The following is a 24075-nucleotide window of genomic DNA, read 5'->3' on the forward strand; positions in this document are numbered from 1 at the left end:
AAAACCCCCAAAGAAGCAGCAGTTCTGAAAATGACAGTTTAATATGAGGAGAAAGACAGAGAGACCAGAAAGGGCTGCAAGGAGGGAATTGGCCTTGGCCTTTTCATATAGAGAGGGAAACCGTTACTTTTAAGAATCCTCAAGGATAAGAAACGTAGGACCAGGAACCAGCACTGAAGAAAGGTGCATTGTGTGCAGAAGGTACACAGGACTCTCCCGCATCCATAGCCGAGGTGGGGAAGAGAGATTGCTGCTGTGGTACTGTCTCCTGCAACAAAGCCATTCCAGTAAAATCAGCACAGCCAGTGAGTCAGGGGAGACTGATAGCAGACCGGACTCTGTTAGACCCAAGGTCCCAGGCGACAATGTTGTATGAAGAAGTCTGTAAAGAACAAAGCATAAGGCGTATGTGATGAGCAACGCGCAAGTAATTGAATATGCAAGATTGAATATCCAAGGAGTGAGTGAACTTTTGAAACATATACCGAACAGAGTGGTCACCACGTGGGTGCTTATTCGAAAGTCTCTGCTAGGTATTTACCTGAGAGTGCAAAAGGTTATGAACTGTGAAAAAAGGCAAATGTGAACCGGATGGAGGGCTGCCGAAATTGTAAAAAATAAAGTCAAATTGGTCCTGCAACGGGTCAAGCCAAATCCTGTGCGCATTCGAAAGTCTTCGATAGCAAAAGTGAAGTTGAGATTGGTACGACCACGTATGAGGGACACTAATCAAAAAAGGAGATCTGAGCCCAATAGAGGGGGATCTGGGGTGAACTGTGTGTCACCCAAAAGAGATTGTAGTAACCAAAGGGGATCTGAGCCCGGCTGACTTGTAAAGTAACTTTTCGTTTGGAACTTTTAATGTTTGTTTGATACATCATGCCCTCTGAGTCAAGATACTTTTTGTTACCTAAGACTTGGACAAGAAGGCCCTGATATTGGTATTGGAACTGTGTACTTGTGCCAAAGAAGCCCAAGAGTGTGCTATGCTCGAGTGAACTGCCTTCTCCCGTGCAGAAAACCTGAGGAAGCAAGACCCACAGTCTGAACATCCACACTTATTATTTGGTGATCACTTCTTTATATTTCATGAACGCTGTGCTGCTCAACGACCGGATCCACAACGCTACACCTTGCCTAAGAATATTGAACAAAGGGCTCCCTTGCCATCACCGATGACCACTTTGTCCTGCCGGAGAAAGTTGAGGTTGTCGACAACCGAGGAACGTCCGCCAGCGGGTTTCCCGCCACCCAAAGCCAACAAAGACACTGATGATGTGAAGATCCGAAGTCCAGCCCGTGGTCGAGTCCTGATCGCCAAAGCTATCCTGACGCCCTGGGCCTACGTTCATCACAGAGTCTTCTTTGCGGCACTACACTCTTTGCATTGAGGTAGACCGCATGCCTCATCTTCACAGGACTTCCAAGATCGATCATCGAAGAGCACTGTGAAGGTCGAAGCTGCAGTCTCGAAGCAAGAGATCACCTTTCTTCAAGGAATCTCGATGCCCTGTGGCTCCTGTTTTAAATGGAGTCCACTCTCGAGGGATCCTTCGACGAACTGTCAAAGAAACTCTTCTAACTCAGGTACATTGGGGTAGTTGAAAATTTTAACCAGGAAACACGACTCTTTGAACATTAATGGACTGTGCTGTTTAAGGCACTTTATTACCGGTTGCCCAGGTGAGGGTATCCTCACTCAGAACTGCATCTCGGTAGCTGGAGAAGGCATAGTGCCATTGTTTAAACTAACTTGCCTTCCTTCATATAATCTATGCTGTTACACCTTGCTGCATGATTTGTATGCCATTATAACTGTCAGCAGTTGATGCATATTGAGGGAGTCATTAGCTAGGTGTGGTACCACATAGACAAAGTCTAGACAAAGTGTATATGTGCCATATTAGAATTGCCAGAGTACAATGGGGGTCATTACGAGGATGGAGGTAACTAACTTTCCTTACCGGCATGGAGCAAATACCGTGTCCATGTAGCAAAGAGCCCGCTATTAGAGGGCTATCATGAGTTCGTGGGCACGAGCTTTGCGCCATGCCGGTAACAACCTTACCGCCATGCCGCTAAAGACCCAAAAATCGCCCTTAGCGGCATCGAGGGATGCGCAGATAGCACCACCGCCATCCATGGTCCCGGCATTAGCGGTCACCGCTAATAGCGGTGGCCGTAAATAGGCGGAACCGGAAATAGCGTCATTGCACAGGAACGGGAAAGAGCACAGCGGCCATCTTTAAAAACACAATCCATTGCCAGCCTCTGCACCAAGGATCCACATCACCACCACCCCTGTCCCAAAACCAACCAACAGCATATTAGAATGCCCAAGGTACAGAAAAAAGGAGCTGCGCGCCCGCGCAAGGAGCGATTCTCTGAAGAAGAGCTCAACATGCTTGCAGACACCTTGGTCGAAAATGGGGAGGTTGTTTTTGCCAATGATATGCGTCGACCTGCACTGTTGTGCAAGAAAGAGATCTGGGCGGAGGTGGCGCGTAAAGTGAGTGGGGTAGGCACCACCCCACGCACGGTAAAAGATGTCCGGAAGCGCTGGGATGACCTGCGCCTACGCGTCAGGAACATCATTGCAGCAAACCGTAGCCAGGGAATGGCAACAGGTGGCGGAGGTGCCTCACCCATTAAGATGACTCGCTGGGAGGAGACTTGTGCGAGCACCATTGGAATGGAGGCAATCGAGGGAGTGAGGGATATGGAGCGTGGAGCCCTGTCATCGGCTGATGCAGGTAAGTGTCCCAAATAAACAACTGTAATGCTAACCATGAAGATGTCCCCCCGAACTGACAGTGAAATGATGCAATGCAGGGGCCACCACACACATGTACTCAACCCTGCCTACAGGCAGTGCACAGCACCATCACTTCAACATGTATGATGCACCACATACATGTGTCAGACCAGACGCATCCCTGCATGACCCACCCATAAAGCAAGCAACCCATATGTCACTACTCCAACGGCACATACCTGCCATTCCATAGAACTGCAGCTACCCCAATGCAAGCCTGATGCACGTAGACCCATCACAGCTCGCGACACCAGCAAAGAAGTCGAGGGGCACGGAGGGAGCAAACAGGCCCTCAACATCAAGGGGAAGAGTCAAACCAGGACTACCTCACAAGCCCACCACAACCCACGAAGCTACAACACCAATGTGCAGCCACCAATGTGCAGCCACCACCACACAGGAGCCAGTGGCTGAAGGCTCTGTTTCCACTGCCAGCAGTACTATCGGAGAGGCAGCTGCCACGGCAGCCGTGTCGGATGATGACGCACATAGTCCGACACCCGGAACACCTACCGCAACAGGCCCCCTGCAGTCACCCCACCTCTCCCCACCCAGCATACACAATGCCAGCAGCCATGAACTGTCTGCTGTGGAGTCATGGCCAGGGAGCTTCAGCCCCACGGGGAGCATCCATGATGCAGCAACCATGGTGCATGCAGGTTCGACATCCACCGGTGTCCGGGACAGGCAAGAGGGAATCACGGTAATCCAACAGCGCCAGGAGGACCTGACAGGGCTGGTGACCCAGCACATCATTGAATGTGGCCAGGCAAGGGAGGAATTCAGGGAATGTGCAGCGTCCCTCAAAGCTGCCATTGGGTCAACTTCCACAAACATATGCAACGAATTGGCGGCTGTGAGGCAGGTCCTCACCCGCATGGTGGAAGCCTTGGAGGCCCTGAGTCCCGCACAGGTGATCGAACAACCAGGCACCCCCTCGAATGCCAGCTCCACACAGACCAGCCCCCTGCGTAGGTATGTGCGGAACTTGCGTGGTCGGACAGGAGTCCACCCGATGCTGGCAGTGGACAAGGGTTGTAGGTGCAGCCTGCCATTCCGAACTATTGCAGACTAATGATGCATGCAAGTGCACACCATGTGTGGGGAAGTTGAGGGGGGAGGGGGAAAGGGGAGAGGGTGTGTGGGGAAGTTAAGGTGGGAGGGGGAGGAGGGAGCGGGTGTGTGGGGAAGTTGAGGGGAGAGGGGGGGGGGAGAGAGTGTGTGGGGAAGTTGAGGGGGGAGGGGGAGAGGGGAGAGGGTGTGTGGGGTGGAGTGCTTGTGCCCAATCAATGTTCTATTTGTTCAATACACCTGTTGTGATATGAGAATTCACATGACCGGACATTGCTTATTGTGTACGTGTGCTTTATTGGTGAACAGTGTACAGTGTCCATGTCCCCGACACTACCAGTGCCCTGAGTCCCACCTCCATGGCACATTCCGCATCCATGTGTGTTAGAAACATTGGTTAATGAAAGTATGGCGCACGGCACGTCCCTCCTGTGCATCGCTACCTCCCTGATGTGCAGCCCCATCTCCTCCATCCTCATCCCCCTCGTCAGGTGGTTGCAGTTGAACGTCAGGGGGCAGAGGCACATTCCGTCTGATGCACATATTGTGTAGCATGACACATGCCATGATGATCCTGCCAACCTTCTCATGCCCGTACAGGAGTGCCCCACCAGACCTGCTGAGGCAGCAAAACCGTGCCTTCAAAATCCCAAATGTCTGCTGGATCACCACACGGGTATGTGTATGTGCACGATTGTAGTCCTCTTCGTGCCTGTTCTGCGGGTTCCGGACAGGGGTAAGGAGCCACCTCTTGAAGGGATAGCCAGCATCACCTGCATGTGTGCAACAATGGTAATGTGTAAGTGATTACACCAAATGTGACATGTATCAATGACACAATAGCATGCATTCATTTCCTGTTTGCATCCACATATCCACGCATGAATAGAGCTACTCAAAGTAACTGCAATGTGTGAATTCATATGATCGACAGGTGTGTGTGACATCATCTAGTGGGTCCAGGGGTGTCCCATTCCTTATGAGTCCTCATGCACTGTGGTTGCCCACGCCGGTTGTTCCCATGATCTAGGTGATGTGTAGTTGATTTTATGCTTTTATCCTGTCACCGTTGAAGCCAGACTCTTGATGGTCTGGCGTTCCACACCTGATGTAGCCATGCTGGTATGCTAGACCTCTGTTGTTGTGTAGGAGTGAGAATCTGTATTTTGGTCTCATGTGACTCCTTTGTATGCACTAATGGACACGCATTGGCCATACTAACTGCATGTCGCTGCATTGTGTTGCAGAGGCTATGGTCTGATTATGTGGAGTGTACATGTGGATGGCTATGGAATGGTTGCAGCACTGTCTCATTTTCATAGTAGTGCAGCTTACGTCTTGCATTTAGGTGTCAGGTCCAGTCTGGCCTGCTTTGGGGTATGAGCATCAGCTAATCTCAGCCAGGTGAAGTATGCATCCCTCCCATCTCAGCCAGGTGAAGTATGCATCTCCCCCCCCATCTCATCCAGGTGAAGTATGCATCTCTCCCCCCAATCATCTCCCCACATCACACTGCCATGAGCTTGACATGGAACTCACCTAGTAGCCAGGATCGTTGCCCTGCATGTCGCTCCATGTAGCGTGGTATCGTGGAGTTCCGCATGACCATTGAATCATGGGTTGATCCGGGAAATTGGGCACAACAATGTGTTATGATCTTGTTTGAGTCACATACCATTTGCACGTTGATGGAGTGGTATAATTTACGGTTGCGGCACACTACCTCCATGGCATGTGGGACCACCAATTCAACATGGGTGCAGTCGATGGCACTGATGCAACCTGGGAAGCCTGCCAGTGATTGAAAGCCTGCCAGTGATTGAAAGCCAACTTTGGTGTTGGAGATCTCCTGGGCAATCCGTGGTAGGAATATGTGGTCGCCTGTATGCTTCAGGAGAGCATTGAGCACTTGGTTCAGCGTCCGTGAGAACAATGGTTGTGATATGCCATGCATCTGCCCTACTGGGTGCTGGTAGGTGCCTGTGGCCAGGAAGAGGAGCACAGACACCACCTTCAGTAGAGGGGGGATGGCGGTACGGATGTCTATGAGGCTGACAATGTCGTTATGTATCATGTCCACAATGGTGGTGATGGTGTCCCGATCCAGACGGTACAGGTTGTGGATCTGTTCAGGGGTTAAGCTGAATGGACTGGCTCTGATTCGAGGGATTGGGGGCTGCCTTTGTGGTACAACTGCCTGCACCGGTGGTGCATGCTGGGCCTGCCTCACCCTCCTTCTCCTCCTACGTCTCCTCTGTGCTGTCTGTTGTTGTTGTTGTTGCTGGAGTTCAACTGCAATAATGTCCTCCAGCCCCAGTATTGCTACTAGTGTTGGAATCATTTTGGTGTGTGACTGGGTGTGGGTAGGGGTGGGGTGTGCTCCTTTTGTGCTGGCCCAGTCAACATTGCCTCCACCTGTGATGATTGTGTGCACCTGTGGCAGTTGGGAACACTACAGATGGCCGTTTACGGGTGGTTCGTGATGCCGGTATTTCCTCCATGCCGGTAAGGTACTTTTCGGCCTTCAGTAGGCCGTTATTTGCATGTCCGCCTGACTTGTGTTCAGCTCCTCGTTATGCCATGCCGCTATTGCCGGCATGTAGGGTTGCGTGCCCGCGCCAATGCCGCTATTAGAGGCACCGTAAATAACGGTGCCGCTGATAGCGGGTTGGCGGGTCGTAATGGACTGGAGCGGTAAGCGATGCCGGTAATCCTTTACCGGCATCGTTTTTCCCTTACCTCCAACCTCGTAATGACCCGCAATGTGTGTTATTAATTGATGTATATATCTTGAACCTTATTTTTATATAACTGTGTTAGCATATTCCATAGTGTGTGTGGAAATTCCTTTGTGGTGGCTTCGGGACTACACTGTACTTAAAAACCAACCTGCATCACCTCCTGAGAGCTTTAGATTTGGTTGTTTGTCCATTGCTACCACAATAGAGAACCTTGGCTGCAGTGCTCTGTGCTTCTACTCTGCCATATAGAGGGCAGGAGTGCAGGTAACCCTCCTCCAGTCTTTACAGCAAGGTCCTCTTCTAAACACCAACAACCAACCCACCATGCTGTCACTGCTCCCATTAAAAGCCTTTGCTGCAGCTAGTTTGGACATTGAACCTGCCCAATACATCCAAACTTCATCACTGATGAAAACCTTGATCTTCCCTTTATCACTGAGATATGGTTCGCTGATTCCCCCACAAGCATTATGCCTCAAAACGACTTACTCTACCGTGCTAACCGGCTCATAGACCACAGGGCAGGGGTAGCAAACATCACCCACCTTCAGCTTCCCCCAAGCAACAATTCTGAACTGCTTGGCATTCAACTAGAGGTGTCACCACAAACACTCTACAAATGTATCACCTGCCACTGCCCACTCGTCCATCCACATAGTTTTTCACACACTTCTCCTCATGGAACAGCTTTTCATTTCCTCCCAGCACATCCTTATCTCAGGAATTGCAACTTCTGCCTCGAGATTAACACCATCCTATTGTACCTAAATATTATTATTTTAAAAGGATCACAGTGAGTAAATCAAACATCACATTCCTTTGACAATAAAATCATTTGCTTTATAAAATATGGCACCTAAAGCAAACATGCATTGAAAACATGCACTACAAAGATTACATTTGGAAACAATAATCTGTAATGTTATGTGCTAATTACAGAGATAGAAATGGATAGGACGGTTGATAATTTGAATAAAATAAAATGTGGTTAGGGCGTACATTGAGTATAAAGCAATAGAAAGTGGCCTAGCAGAGAACATTGACACTACAGAAAACAATAGTAAAAGTTGACTGTTAATTAGAAGAACAGATGAGCTGACTCAGCAAGCAAGGTAAAAGGTGGAGAGCTGGCGATATCCGTTGTCGATCTCACAGAGGTTTTCTTGTTAACTCCCACAGGGTTTATAAAGGATTACAGAAGTTGGTGTGTATGTGAATGTCTGACATGCTCGTTCACACCCACCTGGCTTCTATGACAATGCTTGACCTCCTCAATCCCACCAGTGCAGCCCCCTTGCGATCACACGCCCACAAGTGCGAACTGTCATTGATAGCGTAGGAGGGTGGATGTGGATAAGGTGAGTGCAATAGGCCCGGAACACAGTAGAATGACACAGACAAATACAAGGAGCTAATTGACATCTGCAAAAGCTGAAAGCTGGACATACTTTCAAACCCACATATAACTAGAGACAACTGCCTGGACAAAGTAATCCAGCACAGACTGACGGCCGGCACACTCCCCTCCCTTCTGCTCATATGGTCAGATTATAATGCCATACCTACACCCTAATTACAAACCCCTGATCAAAGGAACATTGTACTGCTCCAGCAAGAAACTCCTGTCATTCACTTCCACAGACACACGTAAGGACAGCATCTCCATATTGGACACACAGGCCCAAAGCAACTCCCTCATCACTGCCATCTACAATTGCATACCACAACAGTCAACTCAACCGCCATACTCCAAAAGGAACCAATAGCTCTCACAGAAACTAATGGTACACAAAGAAACCTAAAGATAATGCAGTGAACAGGATACACTGTGGCAGAAAACACCAGGTACTACTGGAACTCAAACACAAGAGGGACAGATATCACAAAGCCATCTTTCATCAGTAATTTCCCCACAGAATCCAGCAAGCAATCAATAGCCGTGAGAACTGCTCAAAATACTCAAGGATGTTCTCTCTCCCAAATGCATAATCTCAACTACTCTCCAGATGCAAGAGCTTTGTGATGGGCTAGCCACCTTCTTCACAGGAAAGATGTAACAACCAGAGCCCCAATCATTATGTCAAACCTGATAAAACACCATCCTCTCACTGCATAGAGCACGCCACACTCAAGCCAAACCAACACATTCTCCTTTCCCAATATAACAAAAGACAAAATACTCACTCTCATTAAAAAACCTGGCTCTGGCAAGAAATCTATTTATGGCCCACAGCTATTACTGAAGCCAACGTGGACATTACATGCAAGCCTACCATCCTCCTCATCAACTGCTCCCTCTGATAGGGCCAAGTAGATACCAGCTCTAAAACATTGCTTTGAAAACTATCACTGGACCGAGGTACTCTGAACATCTACTGCCCAGCTGCTGGACTTCTCCGGTGCTCAAAGGTCATAGAAAAAGTTGTCATGTCACAATGTCAGGAACATATAGATGCTAACAACTTCCTTAAAACATATGGCAATCAGGCTTCTACCCCAATTTACAGAATATTTGTATTTGTGTTGTTATTGTTTTGTATTTTGTGTCTGTAACTAATCCTTTGAGCAATCTGAATATTGAACATTTCTTGTAATGCGCACAGATACCTCTGGGTTTGGTGCGCTATATAAATAAATAAACAAACAAACAAACAAACAATATGAGTCGGCCTACTACACATAGTTGATAGGAATCTAGCAACATTCTCATGATGCCTGATCTCTCGCTATCCAGTGCCAAAGTCGCCTGGAAAAAGGTTGCAACATGGTGACATTTCCCCAAATTTGCACTACAAAGAAAATCAAGCATGTTTCTAGGACTGGAGTTAGAATAGTAATTCAACCCTGTCCTAGAAAATGTGGGGGAAGGCTTTTAGTGGTGCACGGAAAGAAAGCGCCTTCCTGGTGCCTTTCTCCCAGGAAGACCTTTTCACATAGAACCGACCTCTCCACCGCTTTCAACACTGTAGATAACAACACACTTAACCAATGATGATAGCACATAGTCAGAATCTCGAAAACGGCTCTGAAATGGTTCAATTTCTTCCTGTCTGACCGAAGATAGAGCATCAAACGACCAAACTTGGCCTCATAGCAATCTCCAGTGGAAAGTCGAGTCCTCTAAAGAACTCCCCTCCCAATGCATCTTTTTAATTAGTTTATCAAACGCCAGATGGATCTTCTGTCTGGCCATGATCTACAATTCCACTCAAATGCAGGTGCCAGACATAAATAGTTCTATGTATTAGGCCACCAAAGCCAGTCAAACAATGCAAGAAAAGGTATTTAGGCAATTGACATTTTATATTAGAAAACAGCCTCAAATTCAATGTATTCAAAGCAAAAATGTGAGTGCTCAAATGACCCACTTTATAAAGAAATGGCCTCCATATCCTCTCCCAACATCTTCTGGGAATATGTACATTTCAAATCAAACCGTAAACTAAACTACTAAAAAAAACACCTTCCCTTCATGAAGCAGGACATCCACTCATTGGCAGTACATGCCCCTGTCAATTCCAAGTGGGATTAATGAATGGCCTGCTACCCAATAAAAGACTTCAGAAAGTCCAAAATGCTAAAAACCACTTACCATCAACATCTGAAAATCCACTTGCTTCACGTGCAGATCAGGCTGTTCTTCAAAAGCCTGTGCATGATGTACAAATTCATTGATGAAGCAGCTCCTGCTTACATACAAGAAAATGTCCCCAGCCGTCCAAGCTATGTGTCTTCTTTACCACAGGCGTTGGGCCTGGGGTGTCCCGTTCTTGGCGAGCCCACACAGCCCATGAATTTCCCTCACCCACCATAATTGTCTGGGTACCACATTCTGATTCTTTTTCATGTTTGTGAGCATCAGTTGATTCACTGCTCCAGGAAAAACTGGTGTCCATCGATATTTCTGCTAGGAGCAGCAAGACAGCCTCACACTGCCCATTGCCAGCTTCACTCTATTTAAACTGCAGTTCTGTGTAGCCCCTGATTTCTGGCCCTGGTGCGAGGCAAGTGTGGGCTATAGGATAAACCACACTGATGCCACTCTTAACCCTCAGACCAGGTGGACAGGAAGGGGTGCTACGCAACCTGCAATATTAAATGATGTTTGAACAGAAGATGGGCTATACCTTAGTATACAGTTCAAGCTTACACTTCAGTGCACTGCACTGAACATTCCCATAAATAGCAGGTGTGTTTGGGGGTTTGGATTGTGAGTGGGAGGGGGCGCAGTGATGGGGTTTGTGGGTAGTGGAGGCAGACCAGCAGGGAACATAGTTCCACTACTTCTTTTCGTACACGTCGACCACTGGTTGCATGCCTAGTTCGAGAGAAGGGACCCTGATCAACCAGTTGTACAGATAAGGGTAGATGTGTATCCCTGATTTCTTGAGGTGTGCAGTGGCCGGGCCAAGGTGAAGACCTGCAGCTGAAAGGGAGGACCTTGAACTGAAAGTGTCAGCCTGCCACCATAATGCGCAGGAATTTGCAATGGCAGTGGGGGATGAGGTCGTGGAAATAAGGGTCTTCCATGTTGAGGGATTACAGAAATTGTCCCTTGCATAGCTGCCCAAGGATCATTTGTAGCATGACCATCTGGAATGCCTGAAAAGGTGGAACATTTTCAGATATTGCAGGTCGGAGGTGGGTTTCCAGCTGCCTGACTTTTTCTGCACCAGGAACTATTGTGAGTACATACCTTGATTCCACTGGGAGCATGGCAATGGTTCTATAGCTCCCTTCCAAATAAGTGTACTAACTTCCAGCTGAAGCACATAAGGGTGTTGTTTTTCTGGCTTTTCAGTCAGGGGAGGGGGTCAGTGGTCTGTGAACAAATTCTGGGTTGTGGCATTGGTTAAATAACAAAAGCACCCATTTATCTGCAGTTATTTGTCTATATTTAGATAAGAATGAAGTGGATCGAGCTTGTAATACCTGTCTAAGCTGTACGATGTTCCCCTGTTCGCTTGAGAGGGGTATGAAGAGCGATAGCCTCTCAGGACCTGGAGAAGCGCTGTTGTTTTGAACGAAATTACTGAAATGCCCATTGTAGTTTAAGAGTGCACAGGGACTGGACTGTGTCCATAATTGTTTTGATGGATAAAGAGTCTCATCTACCTTTTAGCCGACAAGGTGTTCCCCGTCAAAAGGCATATCGAGGAAATTTGCCTGCACATCAGGTCTGAAATTCGTGGCCTTCAGCCATCCTTGGCAGTGTAGGACAGTGCTGTTGCCCATCTGGTGGAATCTTGTTTTTAGCTATGTCAACTGCCATTGTGAAGGCATGGTCCTATTAGGATTCACCCTCCCTGAGCAGCACAAATACTTCTTGCTTTTTATCGTCAAGGAGAAATTGTAGGGTTGGACGAGTTTGAACCACAGCTCACGGTCATACCTGGCCAGGATAGCGAATGTGTTTGTGGCCCTTTCTTGGCAGGAGGGACAGACCATGGGGATTAATGAATGGCTGACCTTTTCCTGGTTTTGGCAGAGACCACATAATGGGGAATAGGATGGGTGCGCCGACATTTGGGGCAGTGTATGATGCCCATTTTTTACCAAAACTGACCTTTTTTTGGCAGGGCTGTTAAATGGTTTTCATGACAATAAGTCAGTCTTCCCAGATGTCATCTAGGATTGTAATGGACACTACAGTTTTTCTGCATCAGTCCCTCCGCTGGTAAAGGAACTCTTCTGTAACATTCTGCATATGGAACACTAATATGTAGAGCACTTCAGGTAGAATGGTAACAAGATGCATCTACCATTAGAATGTGAATCTTTAGAATCACAGAGTAACAGAAAGAGAGCTGACTTGAAGGAAGCCAGTGGATTAGCGTAGATAAGCTCTTAAATAAAGAACAAGAAAGAAACTCACCTATCTGCTGCATCCTTTCACTTTCCTTTTTTGTTTAGTTGTGAGGAGATCGAACATTTTGGCAACCATAGTCATGGTGGAGTGGAGCGCACCAATTTCATACAGAAGCAAGTCCCTAGGTTGGATCTCTTCTGGGTCCCCATCTGCTGGTAAAAGATCATATCAGTTCAGTATTGATACAAGATAATATTGTCAGTACTGGAGTGGAGGCTGCATCTTGATGTCTATGTGGAAATCAGTGTCTGAGGAGATGTCTTCAGGTGAATATTCCTCCAGAGGAGGTGGACGATGACGGTGGTGAAGAGGCCAAGCATGGAATGACCTAGCAGGCATTGAGTTCAGTGGCGGAGGAACGGTAGGAATTATTGTCTGCAGTTCAGATACAAGAGTCTGAAAGGTGGTTAAAAAAACAATGGATGAGTAGTATGCCTCAGGTTGTGGTTGCAGGTCCATTGGAGGAGGTGCTGGTATAGGAGGCACTGCAGGAGGAAGGGGCTGTGCTGGAGGAAAGGTAGGAAACTCCGCTTCTTCAGAAAACATCCCTTCTGAGCCCTCAAAGCTGGTGTCAATAGGGTGCACCAGGATTTCCTCTTGAGGAATATTGGAAAGCACAGACAAGATGGGTGGGGTATAAGGCTACAGCATGAACAGGGATTGTTTAGGCCTTCTGGGTGACCTGAGCAGTGAAGGATCTGGATGTGAACGCACTGATAAAATGTGCATAGATGAGGCTGCAGACATGTGAGCGGCCATCGATGAAGCCATCAAAGGGATCGTTGATGGGATGAAAAACCTGTGCTTGGATGTGATTTTCGACAAGGTCATGGACAAAGTCGTCAATTGAAGAGGATTGAGTGTTTCGTGGTCGGCGCTGAGTAAATCGGGTGGAGGTTTCGCAGGCATGGTAGGCTTATCACAGCCTGGCACAGTACGGGTGTAATTCTCTTTTGTCGCCCTTTTCCCACAGGGACTTTCCTCATGGGATCTTGACCTCTTGGTAAAGGGAACACACTCTGCGGGCCTGCTAGGACGCAGTGAAACCCAATTCCTCACAGAAGCCGAGTCAGAGCCCACAGTACCTTCGTCGAGTGAAGCGACAAACCTCCTGTGTCAATCCTTGAGAGTCTTGTTAGAAAAAGACTGGCAGATGGAGCAGGAAAACAGATTATGAGCTGGGTACAAACAAAAACACTCTTGGTGTCTGTTCCCCACATATGTTTTTTAAGTTTACAGGTGGAAGAAGTCTTAAAAAGGTTCTTATTGGCCTATGAATCAGTCATGGTGAAGGGTAGAACGGGCACTACACTGGACTCAACCCTAGAAGAGCACAGTTGTAACTTATGTCCGCTTTAGGGGGACACCAAATGGGCACAGAAACTTATAAACCCCAGAGTAATCAAGTAATTATTTTGAGCTTTCAAACAATGGTAAAAGTAAAGGTGATTGATGAAGAAGAATCTTTCATAAACATTGAATAAAGACAGGACTTTGTAGAGGACTCCCAACTCTAAATGTGCGCTAAAGTATCTGAAGATGGCCTTCTGTGGTGGAGCTAAGGGAGGCATTGCCTATTGGGTACAGGATGAATGACCTAAAACAACACTAAGAGTACACTTAAGTGAATGCAGTTTTCTATGAAACTGCTTAATGTTACAGAGAATTCACAGCCTGACGAACAAGGAATATTCTAACAGCATGTAAATCTATGAAAGATCAAATGCTGGAGAAATACACCTACTCACACAATAATATTTATATAAACTATACAAACTACATTCCAAGCTCCATGAATAAATAAATACATATCAACTTATATACCTGAGTGGCCTGTGTGTAACTGCTGCAATGAGCCACACCCTATCCTTATGACAGTACCTTTAGTCTTCATCTTACGCGGGAGGAGCCTGCCACTGCCTGCTGACTACCAGTGGCTGGCCTACCCCGAGTCAGTTTCAGGCAGTGTCCCATTCACCACATGGGGAACCACCTCGAAAGAGTCATTGCCGCAAAGTCAGTGGCCCGGAGATATTCCTGGACTTCCCTATCCACCACAATGGGCCACCATCCTCATCGCCATACCCTGCCGTGCACATTTAATTCTTTGCAGTGTCCCAGTGCCCTTGAGGGCCACTGCACTCATTGTGGTGCCTGTAGGACAGTATTTTTTTGGCGACATACCCGTAGCCATGGGGATGCCGCCATCACCGCCACCCTCTGGTGCGTGCGCCAGCTGAGCGCAAGGCCTGCCCCTGTTTTTTCTTTGCTGCCAATCACAAGAGGTGCGCCCACACAGTTCTAGAATTCTTCACCTGGGCCACAATGACGCGGCGGTCTTGGACTTTGCTTCACCGCCCTGCCTGACATGGTGAGGCAGGCGTCTCCCTTCTCCCTCTTCACTTCCCAGGCTGCTCTGGCAGACATGGCCGGGTTTGTTGGCATGCCCTGTCTGGCCTCTGGGGCGGTCCATTACGGGGGCTTGATCACATCTCCTGGTTTGGGCTGCCCGGCACATGTGGCTGGCCTGGTGGCTCTGTTCTTCTCCCAAGATAGCACCTCACTCATGACCCCAGGTCTTGAAGATTGGGCCTGTCCAGTCTGGCCCAGGAATAGCAACAGCTCTCAATACACTGAGTTCCTGGGCTGTTCCGTGCAGGCAGTCTAGGCACACGGTAGATGCCGGGCCCCACCTGGTATATGCTGCCCAGTTTAGGAGAATGGTTAGGCACTGGGGGGCCACTTGAGGTCACAGATCCCCAGAGAGCACTTGTGTTGACCCTCCTGCTTCCAACCATTTTTTTTCCCCCAATGGTTGAATTTAGAATATTCTCTCTCCCCTGTCCAGCCCACTCCTGGTTAGGGGATCGCTATCCATTGTTCTTTCTTTTCTTCGTTCCATCCAGACCCATGGTGGGCTGATTTGTACAGTCCAGCATCAAACAGGTAAGTCATTTTAACCCGTACATTAAAAACATTAACTAAACATTAAATCAAATATTTTTCTTTGCACCCCGGTGTCTGCCTCTTTATTTTGCTCCGAGGTCAAGCATGCATCCCTACCTAGCGGGGCCCAAATTGGGCCAGGGGTTTCATCTGTCTCCTAGCTTCTATGTCACTTACCAACTCTCTATTCCCACCCTGCTTCCTTCACCCTCTCTGCACTATCCCACCAATTTACCACCTATTCCCGATTCTTTTATACCTTTCCCTGTCCTACCCTTCATAGTCAGCTGCACTATATATCATTTTCTTCTTCCGGCTATACTGGCATTTTCCATTTGTCCCTCTACACTTCATCAGAACTGCTCTATCTGCTTTGGGGGCAGTGATGGTTACAATTTCCCAATAATAATTGTGCCTCCATGACTTTTTAATTAGACTGTACAGTGAGCCTGGGTATTTGAAAAGTTGCGAACCTCTGCTGTGCCATGACTTTTTAATTAGACTGTACAGTGAGCCTGGGTATTTGAAAAGTTGCGAACCTCTGCTGTGCCTTCCCCTACACTGCATCTAACTCCCCTTCAGTCAGTAAAGACCCTACTGCGACACCTCTCACACCCTGTATTTCTCGCCATCTTTTCCAGCCATTAAACCTGATTAATCATACCTATGCTTAGCCACTAAGCCTCCTATTGTACCCAGTTTCTATCCTGCTGTTCCAATTTCTACATATCACCCCCACATTGTATGCAGTGTTAACATGGGCTTCATCCCACCATAGGGCTTGTTGGGAGTCTGTGAGGACCCCCATTTGCGGTGCCCGTAAGCCCCCAGCACCCACAGACTGACACGGACATGTCTGCTCTGCTCGGGCTTCCCGGTCGCACTCCCGCAGCTGGGCATGCCCCCTTTAATTATAATGCACGCGGCGGTGTGCAACGTCACACCGCCGTGTGCGCATCCCTTAAACGGGCAGCACCACACTCCTCCCTTTCCATGAGGACAAACAACAACACTGGACAAACAACAACACTTCACTAGTCTACAAAACCACCAAATAACATTTCAACATGAACGTCAAATCCCCACACACCCCTTTATTCACAACCACCCTGGATCCCCCTAATTAACATTATAGGCCCACGGGCCAATCATGAAACATGTCCCAGCACGTAGTCGCTGAGGTAAGCGGGTTTCCCTCGCCCAGGCCTATGGGGGTACCTCCCGCTTACCTCCGGCACTGGCAGTCCATCCGGTGGCACTCCCCGGGCGGGGGACGCGGGCATGGAGGGTTGGCCTCCCCCATCGTCAGGCACTTCCATCCGGTCCGGTTCGAAGGGAGGCTCAGTTCTGGGGTCCCCTAGCTTCTTAAAGAAGCTCACATTCCGGGTGAAGGCCGACCTTCCGTCCGAGGCCGTCACCATGGACCCCTTGACAGCCACCACATCAAGTGGCTCAGGTTCGTAGGGGAGAGAGAGCTTTTCATGGGGATGTCGGTTCCTAATAAGCACCTCATCTCCCGGCTCCAGTCGCTGCGGGCGGAGTCCTCTCCTGGCGTTCTCCTGTTCGATCCGCAGCCGGCGATCCATCTCCACCTGCTGGTCATCAATCACCCCGGGCTCCTTTTCCCCCACCTCGGGCAGCAGCCCTCGGGGGCACCGTTTGAACAGGACCTCAGCCGGCGCCACTCCCGTGGACGCATGGGGGGTAGTGCGATACACTTGCAAGAACTGGTAAAGAGCCCTCTACGGGCACTCTTCCTGGCCTTGGGCTATCCTGAAGGTCTTGTTTAGTGTCCTCATCAGCCTCTCTGCCTCTCCGTTCGCCCGCTGCCAGAGTGGGGTGCTCTTCCTATGTTGGACCCTATACCCCTCCATCAGCTCTGAGAAGTGCTCGCTTTGGAATGGCGCCTCATTGTCGGAGCACAGGGTGTGGGGGAATCCGTGGGCCGCACTTTCTCGATGGCCACCACATGCTTAAAGGCCACAGAGTCCACAAACTCTACCTATGGATATCGAGAGTAATCGTCCACGACTACCAGGAAGTGGGTGCCCAGCGTGGTGGATCCAAAGTCCGCGTGTACCACTTCCCAGGGTCGCGTGCCCCGGGGCATTGCTTCAATCGCCGGCTCTCTTTGCAAAGGGGACGCCGCCTGACACCAGACACAGGCAGCAACAAAGTCATCGACCTTCCGCTCCAACTCCGGGAACCACACCTTGAGGCGTAGCCGGGCCTTGGTCTTCGCAGTGCCTTGGTGTCCATGGTGGGCCAGAGCGATCACGTCCTTGACCTTTGATTGGGGGATGACTAACCGGTCGCCTCTTAGCAGAAGGCCAGAAGCTGAGAACGACAACTCCCCCCTCACCTTCCACAGTTGCTCCAGCCCTATCTTGGCTTCTTGTGTGCGCCCGGCCAGGGACTCCAGCACCGTCTTCCATGAACCCTGTTGCATGATGTGTTTCAAAATTTGGAAACACTCATCTCTCGCTGCAGCTGCCTCCAGATCTTCGAGGGGCACGGCATTGGGGGTAGCCGCCTCCACCACCATGCGAACGTGATCGTCTGCCTCCTCGGCACATGTGTCCTGCCCTTCCCCGCCGTTCACGCCGGGATGTCTGGACAAATAATCTGCTGCATTGTTCACACCTGGCCAATATACAAGGGTAACCACGTATTCCAGGAGGGCAAGCATCCATCGCTCTATCCTCGCTGGTGGTTTGGACGAGGACCCCGCCAGTATGGGTAGCAGGGGCTTGTGGTCTGTTACGACAGTCACCGGGCGGCCCAGAATGTAGAGCCTGAAATGCCTGCAACCCCATAGCACTGCCAGAGCCTCACGTTCGATTTGTGAGTACCGCTGTTCGGTATCAGACAGCGCTTTACTGGTGTAAGCCACTGGGCGAACACCGACATCCCGATCGACTTGTGTCAACGCGGCCCCCAAGCCAAAAGGGATAGCGTCCACGATGATTTCTGACGGCAACGTGGGGTCGAAAAACGCCATGGTATCTTCAGCCGTGAGTGTGCTCTTGATATCATCAAAGGCCACCTGCTCGAAGGGGGCCCACTTCCAGGTTGTTTCCTTCTTTGTAAGGGCCCTCAGAGGCTCAGATCTTGAGGCAAGGTTCTGAATGAAGCGTCCACAGTAAGTTACCATACCGAGAAAGCTCCTCACATCAGACACCGACTCGAGTGGTTGGGCCTTCTTAATGTCCTGAACCTTTCTTGGATCCGGCGACACACCTGTCTCCTTGAAAACGAATCCAAAGAATTCAATGGACGGGCGCAGGAACTCACATTTCTCTCTGTGGAGCGTGAGGCCCAGCGATTGTAGTCTTTCAAAGGTCCTTGCCAGCTTGCGCAGGTGGTCCAGCTCAGTTCTGGCAAACACTAGGATATCATCACTAAAAATTTTAAAACGCCATCCAGGTCAGCGAGGGCGCCTCCGATGATGTTCTGAAACACCTCCGCTGCCGATGACACACCAAAACTGAGTCTCTTATAGCGGTAGACTCCGTGGTGGGTGATGAATGTGGTTATATATCTTGACTCCGGGTGTAGGACGACCTGATGGTATCCGGGCCAGAGGTCCAGTTTGGAGAAGAACCGAGCACCCTGCACCTCTGCAATTATGTTGTCGATGGTTGGGGTAAGGTGTCTCTCCCGCTTGATGGCCTTATTGGGTAGCCTCATGTCAACACACATGCGGACGGAGTCCGGTTGCTTAGGTTTTCTTGCCACGACAATTGGTCACACCTGCGGAGTCAGACCCTCCACCTTCTTGATGATGTCTAAATTTACAAGATTGTCCAGTTCTTTGTCTACCTGCTCCCGAAGATGAAAAGGCACCCTCCGATGTTTTAGGGCTATGGGCTGCACAGATTCATCGATGTGCAGCCTCACCGGGTCATCAGTCATTTGTCCAATCATGTGGAACAGAGTGGCATACTTGTCCAGGAGATCATTGATGTCTTCGAGATATACCGAGTAGGCAAAGCTGACGATGCCAAGGGCCTCTGCTGCAGCACAACTCAAGAGAGTATTCATGCTCACCGGCGTGACATAGAACCGGGTGGTGATTTGCGAGCCATCATGTTCCACTTTTACTACAAATGCACCGTCCAGCGGGATGAGTTCCGAGCCCCCAAAAGCAAAGATACGGGCCTTAGGGCTGACCAACTTGGGAGGTGTGTCGATCGCATCATAATGTCCACGGGCCATCACATTGACCGAGGCACCCGTGTCTACGAGTACTGGGAGCGGTGACTTGTTTACCTCCACCACACACCTCGGTTGGCGTCTGTTTTTCGATTTGAGGACCTCCCACACTCGATACGAAAAAGATGTTCTCTTCCTCTTCTTCCTCTTCCGCTGGGGCATCCTCCTCGCCCTGGTTGACTTGGACTACATTCGGGGGGCTATTCTGACGAAGGGACCCAGACCGAACCGGGCATCTGGGCACCATCACAGGCAGGGCTGCCTTGCACACACGGGAATAGTGATCCGTGAGGCCACACCTTCCGTAAGTTCTTCCAGCCACAGGACACTCAGCAGGGTGGGGCAAGTCATAGGCACACTTCTGGCACGACTCACCAGTTCTTCCGCCCATGTCACGGAGGCCAGATCCAGGTCTTCTGACACCTCTACCACCCCGCCACATGGCACATACCTCCTCAGTCTTCACCGGGTGTGAGCCAGCCTCCATCCTGGACGCCCCGGCTTCGGACACTTCATGGCAGCATCCCAACTCCAGGATGCGACAAGCGTGGTACCTGTTTCTCTCAACACCTGCCGTCTCAGTTTATCTGAGGAGCACGCCTGAATGAGCATAGTCTGGATCATGTCCTCCGCATCACCCCATGGACATGCTAGCGACAGGTGTCATAGGCGGCCATAAAAGGTGTCCAAAGTCTCATCCTCTTTCTGCCGTGCTGACAACATCACAAACCTCCCATAGTCAGCGTTGGCGAGGGGCAGAAAATTAGCCTGAAGCGCAGTCTTTGCAGCTGCGTAGGAGCTCTCAGCAGTTTGGAGTGACTCGAAGATTTCCTGCACCGCAGGTCCAGCCGCATACAGCATGGTGGCAAACTTGCTGTCATCGTCTGTTTCCATTGTGGCCCTGAAGTACATATCGAGACAGTCCACCCACCTTTTCCATCTGGGCCCCAGGCTGGATGGTGGGCCTGAGACATCCAACTCCGGGATGGGCTGTAGCGCCACCGGGGCCTGCATTTGCGCCATGGCTGGAGGGGGCTGTTGCACAACTGGTTGCGCCACTGGTGGAGCTTGAAGCAACTGCTGGGCTTGAGGCTGCGCTTGAAGTTGTGGCTGGGCTTGAGGTTGCTACAGGTCTGCAGGCTGCCCATCGTCCTGGTCAGCAGGCACATTCATGGGTTAGAGCGCACAGGCACCCCCAACTCACTCCCACCACCACAGTTCAGTCTCCTCCTGGGAACCACTGGCCACCAGTCCAGACACACACAGGCAACACAAGTCCAAACCTGGTGGTGATGGTGATGATGATGATGATGATGATGATGAGTGGCAGAACTCCACACCCACAGTGTGCCCCACACGCAGACACAGCAGCTAGGTATGATGATGAAGAGGATGATGAATATGGAAGTCCTCAGCTGCAGCAGTGCTGTGTTCTAGCACTGATGTCCCAAAAATTGAGCCAGTGAGGTTTAGGGCTAAGCAGGCCTAGTCATCTCACCCCTTCTCCTCGCCTTCACTCAACGTAGTAGGCCCAGAAATAAAATAAAATCCAAAATCTGGGCATCGATGTGCAGGTATATCTGCCTGCAGTCCGTTTTTCAAAAAATTGGGCATGGATGCCTCTCACAGGTCGAACCGGAGCTCTGCGAGTGTCCACTGCCCGAAATTCAAGATGGGCGCCTGCCGCGTGGTTTCTGCACAGCCTACGGCGTGAAACGAAAATCTTCAATGGTCTCCGTTTCGGGAAAAGAATTGAAGCAACTTTCACTGCCGGGCCCAGGCATCACACCGACCTTGTCGCCACTGTTGGGGGTCTGTGAGGACCCCCATTCGCGATGCCCGTAAGCCCCCAGCACCCACAGACTGACACGGACACGTCTGCTCTGCTCGGGCTTCCCGGTCGCACTCACACGGCCGGGAATGCCCCCTTTATTTATAATGCACACGGTGGCGTGCAACGTCATGCCGCCGCGTGCGCGTCCCTTAAAGGGGCAGCACCACAGGGCTCCTTCTGATCTCATTCCACATCACTGACATTGGAGGACTCCGCATTCCTGACCTGCTGGACTTCTTCATGCGATGCATAGCTTGTTCCCGTGCTGCTGTCCTTCTGGTCAGTGGCGTTGCTAGGGGGGGGCCTGGGGAGGCCAGTGCCCCGCCTCTGAAATCATGTGCCCCCCCATGTACCCCTACTACCTCAGCTCTCAGATGCCAACCAGCCTTTTAGCAGCAATGGCGCGCTGCCAAGCTCAGGCTAGCTGTGCACCTGGGGTCTGCATTGCAGTCCCGGATGCTTGGTTTTATGATCCTCCACTAGTAAAAGCAACATGTGTTGCTAAATTCCAATCCCCGTCCGGCCAGGGCAGGGCTAGGCCTGACCTGAGCAACCTCACATGTCTCCTCCTCCTGCGAATGTGATCAGAGACGATATAATGATTGATTGTGCAGTGCTAGGGACTGTCTGTTGCTCATTCGAATCCAACTGACGGACAGTCACTTGATCTGCAGTGCTGAGTGCTGTACTGGCGTCTTTCTGACTGTGGACACTGGACGCACACACTTGTGCACTGCACTCAGTGCATAGCAGCGGGCAGCAGCACACTGAGTGTAGTGACACTGACCAGTGACCATCAAGCTCTCGACAATCTGCAGCACCAACCCAAACGGAATCGGATTGAAGGTACGTGGGCACTGAGCAGCCCAATTTCATTTAAATAGAGATCACTTTGTAGGTCTTGCACAAACTGTTTACAGCATCAAACGGTTGGGGGGTGTAGGGGTGTGGTTGCAGCCTTGAGGCAGTCCCTCAAGCAGCTGGACTCAAACCCGACCCTCTGAACAAAGACACGTCCCCACTACTTCGCTTCAACTCCCAACCTGAACACGCTGCGAATGACACACAGGTATTCATTGAGTGGATGGCAGCACCAAGAGGCCATTCTGTGTGCTTATTGCGCCTGCTGCAAGGATCAGCATTTAAATTGCATGCCTCCAATTTAAATAGCTTCAGTGAGTTAGCTTAATAGGTTGCTTTGTACTGCAGCAGAAATGTGTTCTGTGCACCTGTGAGTCACAGATTTGAATACTGCTTTGCCGTCATGGCTTAGTGGGTTAGGCTGCTGTGTACGACCTGCAAACTACGGATTCAATCTTTGATTGTGGGATAGTCCGGTAAGTTGGGCGGCTGCAGTGCAGGCTCCAGCTGATATGTGTGGGCAGCCTACAAGACAAAGGATAGAATCTAGCTTGGGTAAGATAGCTCAAGAAGTCAATCTACAACAGGACATTAGCAAACTGTGAGGAAATGAGGAAAAAATGTCTCCTGGTAACAGTCCAGCCCTGACCCCTGCCCCAATGAGTATGGGCATGTGAATTAATGCACCGGCTGAAAATACTTTTATGCAATCTACAAGTGACACACTTGAATCCTGCTTGCCAATGATAGCTTAATGGGTTATTACTGCAAACAACATGTTAATGCTTGCTGAGCCAGTTCATGGTTTGAGCTGCAGCTGCTGTAGTCATAGGTGAAAAGCATGCTAGGTGGAAATAGCTGAGTTGATTAAACTCATGCGACCCACAGCAACCTTCACATCAGTGGGTTCAATCAGGCTTGTACTTGTGTGCAGGGCAATGTCAGATGTGCAGGCTCAACATGCAATTGGGGCATTGTTTTTTTTTGTGGTGAAAGTGGGCCAGATTGATGAGTTACTACGCTGTGCAGCTAGAGGTTTCGACCAGTGTTATGGATCAAATATACTTTAAAATATACACTACAACACTACAACAGACTCTCAAAAAAGGATCAAAATGACTATTGATTAGGGGAGCCCTTTTCATTGTGGTCCAAACCAAGGCTCCAGTCTGGTCCTGGGTTCAATCCTTTTGTTAGGAGAGCTTAGCATTTTCTCTTGTTGAGATCCTTACACGAGGTTCTTGGTACGGGTTCAAATCCCAGAGAAGTCCATTCGTCCTTTCATCCCCCCGACGTCGCTAAAGAGGGCAACATGGCTATAGAGCACCAGGGCAAAGTTTGTACATGTTCTAATAAGCAATGTTATTGTCTTAGTGAAAAAATGTATTCTTTCAGTGCCTTTTGTACCAGAACAAAGCATGCCATAATATTAGCACTAGGGCAAACTTTCTCATGGTGCAAAAATGCATTGAAAGAATACTTTTTTTGCAGATGGCCTATTTTTGACCGAATGCTAATATTGTGCAAGATTGCACTTGCATCGGTGCACCATTTCTGTAATGTGGGCCTGGGATTTACACCAAAACGAGGCTGTAATCGTTTTATAGAACGTAAATAGTGGATTTTCTTTTTAAAAACTTCCACAGGATGGAAAATGTGTAGGAAGGCCCCGCCCTCAGTGGGTTAGGCCACCTGCAACTTGGTTAATATAGTTGCGCAAAAT

This window comes from Ambystoma mexicanum, chromosome 6q (assembly GCF_040938575.1).
Source record: "Ambystoma mexicanum isolate Mex_15411 chromosome 6q, UKY_AmexF1_1, whole genome shotgun sequence".
In the NCBI taxonomy this organism is placed as follows: Eukaryota; Metazoa; Chordata; class Amphibia; order Caudata; family Ambystomatidae; genus Ambystoma; species Ambystoma mexicanum.